Source organism: Triticum aestivum, chromosome 3B, assembly GCF_018294505.1.
Source record: "Triticum aestivum cultivar Chinese Spring chromosome 3B, IWGSC CS RefSeq v2.1, whole genome shotgun sequence".
In the NCBI taxonomy this organism is placed as follows: domain Eukaryota; kingdom Viridiplantae; phylum Streptophyta; class Magnoliopsida; order Poales; family Poaceae; genus Triticum; species Triticum aestivum.
In genome coordinates, this window is record NC_057801.1 from 590,917,172 (window position 1) to 590,931,599 (window position 14,428).

Here is a 14,428-nt window from a genome sequence, read left to right on the forward strand (position 1 = left end):
CAAGGGACACGATGTTTTTACCCAGGTTCGGGCCCTCTCGATGGAGGTAAAACCCTACTCCTTCTTGATTAATATTGATGATATGGGTAGTACAAGAGTAGATCTACCACGAGATCGGAGTGGCTAAACCCTAGAAGCTAGCCTATGGTATGATTGTTGTTCGTCCTACGGACTAAAACTCTCTGATTTATATAGACACCGGAGAGGGCTAGGGTTACACAGAGTCGGTTATAATGGGAGGATATCTTCATATCATATCGCCAAGCTTGCCTTCCATGCCAAGGAAAGTCCCATCCGGACACGGGACGAAGTCTTCAATCTTGTATCTTCATAGTCCGGGAGTCCGGCCAAAGGTCTTAGTTCGGCCATCCGGACACCCCCTTATCCAGGACTCCCTTAGTAGTCCCCGAACCAGGCTTCAATGATGACGAGTCCGGCGCGCAAATTGTCTTCGGCATTGCAAGGTGGGTTCTCCTGCAAATTCTCTGTACCCGTCGAATAGTGTCCGGCTTCTAGTGTGTGTTGTCCTCCTCGGCTTCTGTGCCCCATAATGACCATCTTCCACGCGTCAAAGGAATGCGAAAAGCCAGGGGTTTTCTTTTCACTTACCCCCCCCCGGTTGCGTTAATGAGCCGCCCATAAAAGAGACGGGGATTTAGATCCAATTCGCACCATCTACCCTCCGCGAGTCTTCATCAGAGCGCCTCTGACAGAGATCCATTCCATCATGGCCAGTCGGTGCCGCTCCTCCTCTCGCCCTTCCAACCCTCGGCCCGGAGATTGGGGGCGGTGCTCCGTCCCGCATAGCAAGTTAGTAGTGCTTCAGTCCAAGGGGCTTCTCCCCCCAGCATATATGGTCCCAGTTCGAGCCGGGATTGCTGCCTATAGCGGTGGAGAGCAGGCGGAGGGTGTTACCAATCCCTCTCAAGGAGAGCGGGTATGCCTAGTCCCTTATTTGATGAGAGGATTAGGATTTCCAATTCATCCGTTTCTCCGAGGGTTGCTGGAGTTCTACGGCCTCCAGCTACATAACCTCATGCCCGCCTCCATTTTGCACATCGCGGGCTTCGTTGCCCTCCGCGAGCTGTTCTTGGGTGTTGAGGCCCATTTCGCGCTGTGGAAGAGGTTGTTTTGCCTTGTGCCCCGTTCTCAGGAGGGGTCTATTTATCAGGTGGGCGGAGCCGAATTATGGCGCATCGCCGGGACCGGATATCTATCCGGCACCCCAAAGAGGGCGTCCGAAGACTGGCCCTCGGAGTGGTTTTATATAGATGAAGTCCCCCTGCCGGACCCTGTACGGACCGGCCTCCCCGAGTTCAATAACGCCCCGTTGAAGAAGCGCCTAAGTTGGCACCCACGGAACCCTCAGAGGGAAGCTGACAGGGACGTCATGTACCTGATGTGCCGGATAAGGTTGTTGGCTCATTCCGCATTGACCATGATTAAGGTCATGGCCATATGCATTACGCGAGGGGTGCAACCGCTTCAATACAGAGGCCACCCCATGTGGGATTTCAACGGAGAGGATGACGCTACCCAGTGCGATCGCAAGGGGCCAGATTCGGCTGCCACTTTAAGGAGAATCTTATCCGCTTTGTACAAGGGGGAAGAGGAAGAATTCCTCCGTATCAACCCGGAAGGCGGATTCTCCATGTACAATCCTCCTAGTTGGGTGAGCGGACACTTTTACTTGCCTATCCGTTTTTGAAATTCCCGTAGTTGAGTACTTAGACTAGTAATGTTTAAACGCAGGAGTTGTGCCAGGCTATGAAGGAAATAAACAGCCCTGCTCCACAACCCGAGGACCCAGAACGGCCCCTCGATCCGGACTCCCAAGAAGATCCGGACTTATGCGTGGAGTTGATTGATGGAGTATTTCATCAAGTGAGCAAGGATAACTCCTTAGTGGCCATCACGGACTTATCCCGGACTACTTCCAGCCTCCAAGGTAACTAAGACTGAAGTCCCAGTATTCTCATGTTTTATCTTGCATGCCGTGTACTAACAGCGTTTCGCAGGGTAAATCCTTGAGGCGGAAGGCCGAGCCCACGGTGGGCAGCCAACAAGGGCCGCTGAAGCCAGGCGGGCCAAAAAGAAGTGCGGACCAGATCGAGATTTCGGCGCAACGGTATGGCGTGCGGATTTAATGCCTAGGGTTTATGCCCTTGAGTCTTACTAATGCTCATGATTTTCTTAGAAAGAAGAGAGCCCGCGGGACTATGTCTGCCGGCCAAGGTTCGAGGCCGGGTCCGGAAGCGGAGGCGGACACGGGACGCGCCTCGGGCGCTCCTCCAACAGAGGGTGCCGACGGGCTATCTGCCACCAATTCAGAGGTGGAGAGTGCCCTGAACCACATGCGTCGCCAGACTATTCTTCGTGACACGTGTTTTTCCCCAGAGGCATTGAACGCCTTTAATACAGGAGATGCGTATCTCCGTGCTGCTCAAAATGGTCTAGCCAGAGCCACGGAGCAGTATGTGGAAGACATACAGGTGAGTAAAATTGAAGGTTATATATGTCAGTAGCCCCCGAGACTTGAAACAGTGTCTTACAAGGAAGAACATGCAATTGTCCCAGGAGCTCGAAGAGTGCAAGGCTCAGCTCGAGGCCGCATTGGCCACTTCAGAGAATGTTAAGGGGATGCTCGCAGGTAATATATGCTTCGAAAGGTACTTCCGTTTTGAAATGCGGCAGGCGTGCAACCCTGACGATAATAATGCAGATGAGGCCGGAGTAAATCCGGACCAGCAACAACTCCTACGCCAACTAAAGGTTGGCGAGAGCATGCTGATGAGGGTGAGGCAAGAGAAGAACAAGCTTCAAGACGCCAATACCCAGCTATGCGAGGAACTGAAAGATGTTCGTATTCAGCTGTCTTCTGCCGTGAAGGAGAATCGGCGACTTCGACGCGACATTTTTAGTAAGTGCTTGAACGAATCTTCAAAAAAAGAATTCGGCGAGGAAGTCGATTGACAAAGCTATGTCTGTAGGTCTGCTTACGGGTCGTCCGACGGAGGAAATGCCCGGTTCATCGGGAGACCTTCTTCCCGAGCTGTTGCAACTACACGAACGAGTTCGGCGGGCAATGCAAAGTGTCATCTAGGCTATGTGGCCATCCCTCTCCGTGCCCGAAGGACTTGAGGAGCTTACCAAGAAGCTGGAGGGAGTGCGGCAGCGCTTCCGGTTGTGGAAGATATCGGCTTGCCGTCAAGGTACCAGGGAGGCCTGGGCCATGGTGAAGACTCGGTACACGAAGGCTGACCCAAACCACATGGCCGAGGTCGGCCCTATAGGTCCGGACGGAAAGGAGATCCCGGTCAGCTTAGCATATGGCTAGGTGGAGCTGGCTGCAAAGTATTCCCAACAGGACTGTAAATTAGACCGCTTGTTGGATGGTATTGAAGAAGAATATGCCGAGTCGGATTGACTCTGTAAAAATGACATAAAAATGCCTTCTAGCCGGATTGTAGATCGTTTGTCATTGCGGACCTTTTCGCTTCGACCTCTGGACCCTATAGTCCGGAGTGTGTCCGAATACCCTCTCGGTTATGTAAGAACCGGGGCATGCATGGAGACAAGGCGTAGGGGTCATACGTGCTTTAGCAGACAAGTGCCCAACTAGTTATGTTATATTACATGGTTAGTAAGAAACATCTTCCAGAGAGAATAGTTCCATTAGGGGTTCCTTTCCCTGGGAGGCATGCCCTAAAGTGCATGTCCGAACTGCCGGAAAGAGCAGAAAAGCATCTGGGGGCAAATGAATAAATACGAAAGATCAACTTTTAGTTCACCGACGGAATATTCCCTTAAGAATGCTAGCTTTCGGCTTCACCCAGTCTGAGGTACACATCCGGCTGACCCGGCAGTAACAATCGCAGAGGTGCTCCCTTTACCACCTAGCCGAACGAACGGGAACGTAGGGGTAAGCACAGGAGCCAGGAAACCCAGCTTGGCCAAAACTTAAGTCATATCGATGCATATAATGGTGTATAAAAGGTTCATGCATAAGCATGACACGTGTTTTGGGCATGAGGCCCGTTTTATATAAACTTCTTGGTAAAGAAGCCCCCAGGTATTATGAGCGCGGGTAGCGCGTCGGGTATGTGCGAATAATGCACAGGCAAGCCCCTAAGGGCTTGTGAGAAAAAAGGGTAGGGAGAAGGAACAAAATCCCGGACTGCCAAAAATAAAAATAAAAATAAAAATAAAAAATAAAACAAAGGGACGAGGGAAGGAAACGAACACGGAGTCCGGCGCTAGGCGTAGAACCTTCATAGGCGTGCTGCGTTCCATGGGTTCGGCTCGAGTCGGTTATCCGATGCGTTTCGCAGACGGTATGCTCCACCGGTCAGTACTTGGTTGATTATGAAGGGGCCCTCCCATTTGGGCTTTAATTTATCCTTTTTATTGTCCGGCAGGCGTAGAACTAGTTCGCCAACGTTATAGGTTTTGGCCCGTACTTCTCTGCTTTGGTATCTTCGAGCCTGCTGTTGATAGAATGCGGAACGAGCTTTTGCCACATCGCGCTCCTCTTCCAATGCGTCCAAGCTGTCCTGCCGATCGAGCTCGGCTTCTCTTTCTTCGTACATGCGCACTCGAGGTGAGTCATGGATTAAGTCACATGGCAGTACTGCCTCTACGCCGTATACCATAAAAAATGGTGTGAATCCGGTAGTGCGATTCGGCGTGGTCCGCAGCCCCCAGAGTATGGAGTCAAGCTCCTCTACCCAGTGCGTGTTAGATTCCTTGAGGGATCGCACTAGTCTGGGTTTGATGCCGCTCATAATGAGACCATTGGCCCGTTCGACTTGACTGTTAGTTTGAGGGTGATAGACTGAAGCATAGTCGAGCTTCATGCCCATGTTTTTGCACCAAAGTTTGACTTCATCGGCCGTGAAGTTTGTGCCGTTGTCGGTTATCATGCTGTGGGGGACGCCGTAACGGTGTACGACCCCGGATATGAAGTCTATCACTGGTCCGGATTCGGCCGTCTTTACAGGCTTGGCTTCTATCCATTTGGTGAATTTGTCCACCATGACCAGTAGATATTTTTGCTTGTGGGTTCCTCCTTTAAGGGGTCCAACCATGTCAAGCCCCCAGACCGCGAAAGGCCAGGTAATGGGTATAGTTTGTAGGGCGGTAGGCGGCATGTGGCTTTGGGTGGCGAATAACTGGCAACCAACACATCGTTGCACTAAGTCCTGAGCATCTGCCCGAGCCGTTGGCCAATAAAATCCGGTACGGAAGGCCTTGCTTACAAGGTCCCGGGCTGCGGCGTGGTGCCCGCCGAGTCCGGCATGAATTTCAGCCAAAAGGTCTCTGTCGGTGTCAAAACCGGCGGATCTTGGGTAGGGGTCCCGAACTGTGCGTCTAGGCGGATGGTAACAGGAGACGAGGGACACGATGTTTTACCCAGGTTCAGGCCCTCTTGATGGAGGTAAAACCCTACGTCCTGCTTGATTAATATTGATGATGTGTGTTACAAGAGTAGATCTACCACGAAATCAAGGAGGCTAAACCCTAGAAGCTAGCCTATGGTATGATTGTTGTTCGTCCTACGGACTAAAGCCATCCGGTTTATATAGACACCGGAGAGGGCTAGGGTTACACAGAGTCGGTTACAATGGTAGGAGATCTACATATCTGTATCGCCAAGCTTGCCTTCCACGCCAAGTAAAGTCCCATCCGGACACGGGACGAAGTCTTCAATCTTGTATCTTCATAGTCTTGGAGTCCGGCCGATGATGATAGTTCGGCTATCCGGACACCCCCTAGTCCGGAACTCCCTCAGTAGCCCCTGAACCAGGCTTCAATGACGACGAGTCTGGCGCGCATGTTTTCTTCGGCATTGCAAGGCGGGTTCTCCCTCCGAATAATTCATAGAAGATTGTGAACACCAGGATAGTGTCCGGCTCTGTAAAATAATTTCCACATACCACCGTAGAGAGAATAATATTTACACAAGTTCAATATGCTGACGTATTTGATGGCATGACGTCACACCACTACCAAGCCTTTACTTAAATCGTTTTTATTGTACCACCTCAGCGCATTTAGCGAAGCGGTTTCCTTGGCACGTCTTGTCGAAGCAGAGATCGTGTTCCCCTTATTCTGGGATTCCCATCAATACGGACGTGGGTAACCCAACCACGCCATTGATTGCGGCGCTTGGGGGATAAGCGAGTTTTATCAGGCCGGTGGGGACGCATGTTTCCGTCCGCCCATATAAGGGGATAAAGATCCAACCCTTTTACCTGCGCCTTCTTCCTCCTTGGCTTATCCATCTCTGCGAACCCGATCTCCAGCGCCCAAGCCCGCACATCTCGCCTCCACCTTCTCCAACTATGTCCGGAGCAGGAGGCAAGTGGATGGCCTCCTCCGTCACGGAGGGGCAGATCCAGAAGCTGCGCGACGCCGGATACTTGTCCAGCGACATCGCGCACCGGCTCCCCATCGAGGGAGAGCTCATCCCCACCCCCAAGCCTCATGAGAGGATAGTATTTCTTCCCCATTTCCTCCGCGGACTGGGTTTCCCGCTCCATCCCTTTGTCCCGGGGCTCATGTTCTACTACGGCCTAGATTTCCATGATCTGGCCCCGAATTTCATCCTCAACATCTCGGCGTTTATCATCGTGTGTGAGGCCTTCCTCTACATCCAGCCCCACTTCGGCTTGTGGCTCAAGACCTTCAGTGTCAAGCCAAAGGTTGTGAAGGGCAGCCAAGCGGAGTGCGGAGGCGCCATGGTGGGCAGGATGTCCCACGTTACGTGGCTGGAGGGCACTTTTGTGGAAACCATCAAGGGGTGGCAATCGGGGTGGTTCTACATCACCGAGCCACGTGACCCCGAATGGGCAACGGCCCCCGAATTCAGATTTGGCATCCCCACACGGCTCACCTCCTGGAAAGAGAGCGGCCGGATTTGGGGTGATTCGGAGGAGCTGACCGGACTCCAAGCCTGCGTCCAAAAGCTGGTGGACAAGAAGCTCAAGCTTGTCAACGTAGTCCAGGTCATGCTCATCCGCCAGATTCTCCCGTGCCAACGACGGGGCTTCAACATGTGGGAGTTCGATCTGGCGCAGCACCAGACTTTGAATGGGCTCTTCGACACTACGTACGAAGAGGTCTGGAAGGTGCTGTTCAAAGGCGCCGAGGCTCCCGCATCCGCTACCGAAGATCGCGGATTCAGCTTGGAGCGTCCAGCTGATGAGGTAAGTTATTTTGTCTTTTAAGGGACGCTTGTTTTCCATAGTTTGACTCTATGCGGGATCTAAACTCCCTTTCCTTGATAGGACTGGCTGAAGAAGGCCGCACAGGCTATCTGTCCGGCCCCATTGCCAGAGGACCCAGCAGACTCCCGCCTAAGGGGCTGCTGGCTCCGGCACCCCACGTGGTGCCGGAGAAGAAGGCCAAGAAGAAGGCCACGGGGACTCGGAAGAGTTCCCGTTTTCAGGTGCTATCGAATGATGAATCCGAGGCCGACTCCTCCCACCAAGGCGAGGAGGAGAAGAAGAAAGCCTCTCCCCCAGCGGGGGGAGGGAAGAAAAGGAAGGCCTCCCCAACAAGGGAGGCCGAAGGGTCCAAGAAGGGAAAAACTCTTACCCCGGACTGTTCTGCCAACGCCAGTGACAACGACGAGGACTGGCCTCCAAGGGCCAAGCCTCTGGCGAGATCGTAAGTATCCGGACTCCTGAATAACTTCAAGGTTTTTATTTTCCACCACATAATGTCTTTCTAATGCTGCATACAACCTTGCAGTCCGCCTAATGATGATCTTCCCAGTTCGTCGAGCGGGTCCTTAGGTGCGTCGGATATGGACTCTCTTCCGACTGCCTCCACCCCCCGTGACGCGGATGATGCTGAGGTGGGATCCCAGGAAGGGACCCACCCGGAGGAGGGGGCCCCAGAGGTGTCGCAGGACAACCTCCCGGACTTTGCACCGGACTCGGCCCCGAAACCCACAGTGGCTCCGGAGTTCAGCGGGCGACCCCTTCGCAAGAAGGGCAAGACCGTGACGCCGGCTGCCTCCGTCCAACTGGAGGTGCCGGATAATTTGCTGGAGGCGCTCAACGGCGCCTCCATCAAAGAGGAACACCGCACTGTTATGAGTGCGGTGATTCAGAAGGTGCAGCTCGCCAAGAGCGGGCTGACCGAAGCCTGCAACAGCCTTCTAACAGGCTTTGAGGTAAGAATTTCAATATGTATAAAATGGTACCACATAGACAGTAGCCCCTGATGCTCGGTTCGGTGTTCGGAAAGAAAAGCCGGACTGAGGATCTTAAAAAAGATATACGCAGGAGTCATAAAAAATATGTCAATATGGGATTGCAGGCTGCGCTTCTGACCTCTGCCGCACTGACTGCGGAGGTCGATACTTTGAAGCAAAACCTCGAGCGGTCCGAGAACGAGCTCGGCCGTGCCAAGAAGTAGCTCGAGGACAAGGAAGGTTAGTGACACCTTATTAAAATTGCACCTTACAGAAAAGGATTTTGGTTGCTAAAAGAATGACAAGGATAACGTGGGTATTGCAGGGGCCACTAACGAGGTGGCAACCCTGAAAGAGGCGGTGGCCGTGGCCGAACATAACGCGGCTGCGGAGCGCACCGAGCGAGAGAAGCAGGAGGCGCGGGTGGCGAAGGTACAGCAAGAGCTCCAGGATCTCGTGCAGAAACATGAGAGCCTGGAGCGTGACTCGAAGACTCGAGAGTCTGAGCTTGCAACGGCTCTTGAGAGTGCCAAAGCCGCTAAGGCCGAAGCCTACAAGGCCCTCCAGGAGATCGAGGCGGTAAAGAAAATAGCAGCGGGTAAGGCATTTTTCATGCAAAGTAAGCATGTGAGTGTTAATTACCTGTCGCTTACCCGAATTCAGAGCTCTCCAGGAGCATTCGCAGATCTTCCTCGCAGCGTGTCTGATGCTGCCGCATTCTACCGGGCCGAGGAGGGGAGCTCGACGGAGAAGGTCTTCTGGTCTCAGTATGCTGAGGCCGGACATCCGGTGCCCCTTAGCGACCAGCTGAAGCAGCTGGTCGAGCTCCACAAGGCGGCCGAACAGGCCATGAAGGGCCTCATAGTTCGGCTATGGCCTAAGGAGGCCATGCCTGGGAGCTACTTCGGCCTGGTGCGGCGGCTGGTGGGCGCGTGCCCGTGGGTTGAAGTCATCAAGCACTCCGCCTGTATTGAGGGTGCCCGTCGGGCCCTTGCCCACGCAAAGGTGCACTGGGGCAAGATGGATGCCCAGAAGCTTGTGACGGACCCACCACCAGAGGGCAAGGAGCATCGCACGCCCGAGATGTATTATAAGAGTGTGCTGAACGGCGCCCGCACTATTGCGGGTAAGTGCTCCAAAGATGTAATATCTGAGTAGACTCGCATTTTGTTATCATGTGCGCTGAAAACTTAGTTCGTTTGCGCTAAGCAACGCTTGTTAATTTAAAATATTACCTTCTATGCGGCTGTTTATCAAATCTGAGAGATGGCAAGTCGTTGGCTTCAGCCCCCAAGCCACGAGTGCTGGGGTGTTCGGGATAAATTTGAGCGCTCTTGTTCCCATAGTTGGGTCCGTCTAGGGAGGCGCTCAACACAACGAACAAGGCAACTGGACTTATAATGCTTGAACACTCTCACTTAGCCATAGAATTCTATAATTTTAAATTTCGGCGAAGCCCCTAGTCTTCGGAAGGCCGAATTTGGGGTGCTATGCATGCCTGGGCCGGACAAAATCTGGCTCCTCGCTCTAAGTGGCATAAGTCTTTAAGGACTCGCAAAAACCTCTCGAACAGCGACCAGCTCTCGCCTCATCATGACGGTCAGTTTTAGCTTTCTCCACTGAGGCGTTTACCCAGCTCAACTGGGGCGCAATCGCAGTGGTTCTCCCAGTGCTACCTTAGCCGATACAACGGAACGTAAGGTACCAAAACATGGGAGCCGGGCAAACCCAACTATTGACCCAAGACATGATTCGGAGCTGATTCATATAGTGCTATAAGTTCGGGGTGCCGCACTTGTGAAAGTGTACGGACTTATCACACCATGATGCGGGAAACATAAGCCCCTGGTGTATTTTAGCCGTACCAAAACGTACGGATGCGTAATGTCATAAATGAACATATGTATAAAAGAGAAATGCAATTGGAAGCAAAAGGGTGCTGCATTACTTATTCAAGAAAAACTGCTATAAGTGCAGAACGGTACAAATGGTGCGATAAGCAAGGGATGGGACTGTAAAATATGTCCCCCTCCAGGGGTAGGCTGCGGAATGGTGCATAAAACAAATTTAATGCTCGTAATGGAGACCACCTGGATATTCGTTGTAGCCTTTCTTCTTCCCTGGCTGTTGCATCGTGAGTTCGGCAGGTCTATTGCCGGACAGGGCCTCTGACGAACGGAGTCCTGTGGGTAAAGAGAAAAAGAAAGAAAAGAAAAAAAGAACGACACACTTAAGAGCCCCTGGTGTGGTTGAACCGCAGTCTGGGAGAAGAGCACCATCGGCTCTAACTGCTCGGCAAGCTCCGAGCTGATGTGAAGATTGCTTTCGATGGCCCGAGAGGTCATCGTCGGCGCGACGGTCGGATAGGCGGTCATCAAAAACCTGCCTAGCCGGAGAGTTTGGCCGACAGCCAAAGCTCCTTTAGCAACGACGCCGTCTTTAAAAACGGGATGCGGCATCCTTCCTGATGGTGACGACACAGCGGAACTCTCAATGAAAGCACCAATGTCGGTGTCAAAACCGGCGGATCTTGGGTAGGGGGTCCCGAAATGTGCATCTAGGCGGATGGTAACAGGAGACAAGGGACACGATGTTTTTACCCAGGTTCGGGCCCTCTCGATGGAGGTAAAACCCTACTCCTGCTTGATGAATATTGATGATATGGGTAGTACAAGAGTAGATCTACCATGAGATCGGAGTGGCTAAACCCTAGAAGCTAGCCTATGTTATGATTGTTGTTCGTCCTACGGACTAAAACTCTCCGGTTTATATAGACATCGGAGAGGGCTAGTGAGGGAGTCCTGGATTAGGGGGTGTCCGGATAGCCGGACTACCATCATCAGCCGAACTATCATCGGCCGGACTATCATCATCGACCGGACTCCAAGACTATGAAGATACAAGATTGAAGACTTCGTCCCGTGTCCAGATGGGACTTTCCTTGGCGTGGAAGGCAAGCTTGGCGATACGGATATGTAGATCTCCTACCATTGTAACCGACTCTATGTAACCCTAGCCCTCTCCAGTGTCTATATAAACCAGATGGCTCTAGTCCATAGGACACCAACAACAACAACCATTACAATCATACCATAGGCTAGCTTCTAGGGTTTAGTCTCCTTGATCTCGTGGTAGATCCACTCTTGTAAACATCCACAATATCAATATCAATCAAGAAGGACGTAGGGTTTTACCTCCATCAAGAGGGCCCGAACCTGGGTAAAACATCGTGTCCCTCGTCTCCTGTTACCATCCGCCTAGACGCACAGTTTGGGACCCCCTACCCGAGATCCGCCGGTTTTGACACCGACATTGGTGCTTTCATTGAGAGTTCCTCTGTGTCGTCACCGATAGGCTTGATGGCCTCTTCAATCGACAACGACACAGTCCTGGGCGAGACTTTTCTCCCCGGACAGATCTTCGTATTCGGCGGCTTCGTACTGCGGGCCAACTCACTTGGCCATCTGGAGCAGATCGAAAGCTACGCCCCTGGCCGTCAGGTCAGGTTTGGAAGCCTAAACTTCACGGCCGATATCCGCGGGGACTTCATCTTCGATGGATCTAACACAGCCGAGCGTGCCGCGCTGTCACGATGGGCACGACCTAACTCTGCCGCCGGACAGCGCCCTGGAGGCCGCACACGAATCCGCTCCGATCCATAGTCCGGAGCTGATTGCTCAGATCGAGGACGGATGGCTGGACACCGCCTCGGGAGCTGCAACTTCTACGGCGATGGAGCCAAACACTTACCTTGTCCCGCATAAAGCTCATGACTCCGAGGTGCCGGACTCTCTGCCAGACTCCGAACCTCCTACGCCCCTGCCGGTCGAATCCGACTGGGTGCCGATCATGGAGTTCACCGCTGCGGACATCTTTCAGCACTCACCCTTCGGCGATATCTTAAATTCGCTGAAGCACCTCTCGCTATCCAGAGAGCCCTGGCCGAACTACGGCCAGGATGGTTGGGATGCGGACGACGAAGAAATTCAGCGCCCACCCACCACCCACTTCGTAGCCACCGTCGACGATCTAACCGACGTACTTGACTACGACTCCGAAGACATCGACGGTATGGACGACGATGCCGGAGACTATCAAGAACCAGTGCCTACAGGACACTGGAAGACCACCTCGTCATACGACATATATATGGTGGACACCCTAAAAGATGGGGACGGCGAAGAAGCAACGGAGGCCGATTCCTTAAAGAAACAGCCCAAGCGCTGGCATCAGCGGCGCCGCTCTAAATCCCGCCACAGCAAGAATAGAGATTCCGGCACAGGAGATAATAACACCCCAGAAAGTGCCGAAGACAACCCCCTCTAGCACGATCCAGCATAGGAGGAGGTAGAAGCAAGCCCTCACGAGAGAGCGGCAGACGAAGAGGTCGAGGATGATAATTACTTACCTCCCTCCGGAGACGAGGCAAGCCTCGGCGACGACGAATTCGTCGTGCCTGAGGATCCCGTCGAACAAGAGCGTTTCATACGCAGGCTAATGGCCACGGCAAACAGCCTAAAGAAAAAGCAGCAACAGCTTCAAGCTGATCAAGACCTACTGGCCGACAGATGGACCGAGGTCCTCGCGGCCGAAGAGTATGAACTCGAACGCCCCTCCAAAAATTACCCAAAACGCAAGTTGCTCCCCCGACTAGAGGAGGAAGCATACAAACCTGCATCACCAGCGCACAATACGGCAGATCGACCACCTCATGGCCGCGATAGAGAGGCCTGCAAGCCCTCCACCAAAACCGTACCCTGGCATCGCTCAAAAAGCATGAAGCCATGGGGGAACGCGCCGGACTTGAGGGATATATTGGAGGACAAGGCAAGACAATCCAGATCTATCTATGGATCACGTGGGCGCCCCAAGACCAACGACGAATACCGTCGCGTCGGATACAACTACTCCGGCCGGGCCGAACACAGCAGACAACGCTCTTTCGAGCTACGTCACGACATTGCTCAATACAGAGGCGCCGCACACCCACTATGCTTCACTGAAGAAGTAATGGATCATCAAATCCCTGAAGGGTTTAAACCCGTTAATATCGAATCCTACGATGGCACAACAGACCCCGCGGTTTGGATTGAGGATTATCTGCTCAATATACATATGGCCCGCGGCGACGATCTTCACGCCATCAAATATCTCCCGCTCAAGCTTAAAGGACCAGCTCGGCATTGGCTTAACAGCCTGCCCGCAGAGTCAATTGGATGCTGGGAAGACCTGTAAGTTGCATTCCTCGACAACTTCCAGGGCACGTATGTGCGACCACCAGACGCAGATGACCTAAGCCACATAATCCAGCAGCCAGACGAATCGGCCAGGCAATTCTGGACATGGTTCTTAACAAAGAAAAATCAAATCGTTGACTGTCCGGATGCAGAGGCCCTCGCTGCCTTCAAACATAACATCCGCGACGAGTGGCTGGCCCGGCACCTAGGACAGGAAAAGCCAAAATCCATGGCAGCCCTCACATCACTCATGACCCGCTTCTGTGCGGGAGAGGATAGCTGGCTAGCTCGCAGCAACAACCTAAGCAAGAACGCTGGCAGTTCGGATACCAAGGACCGCAATGGCAGGTTGCGTCGAAACAAAAACAAACGCCGCATTAACGGCGACAGCAATGAGGATATGGCAGTCAACGCCGGATTCCGAGGCTCCAAGCCCGGTCAACGGAAGAAGCCATTCAAAAGAACCACTCCGGGCCCGTCCAATTTGGACCGAATACTCGACCGCTCCTGTCAAATACATGGAACCCCCGAAAAGCCAGCTAACCACACCAACAGAGATTGTTGGGTATTCAAGCAGGCAGGCAAATTAATCGCCGAAAACAGTGACAAGGGGCTACACAGCGATGACGAGGAAGAGACCCGGCAGCCGAACAACAGAGGACAAAAGGGATTCCCCCCTCAAGTTCGGACGGTAAACATGATATACGCAACGCATATTCCCAAGAGGGAGCGGAAGCGTGCACTAAGGGACGTATACGCGATGGAGCCAGTCGCCCCTAAATTCAACCCATGGTCCTCTTGCCCGATCACTTTCGATCGAAGAGACCATCCGACCAGTATCCACCATGGCGGATTCGCCGCATTGGTTTTAGACCCAATCGTCGATGGATTTCACCTCACGAGAGTCCTGATGGACGGCGGCAGTAGCCTGAACCTGCTTTATCAGGGTACAGTGCGCAAGATGGGCATAGACCCTTCAAGGATTAAA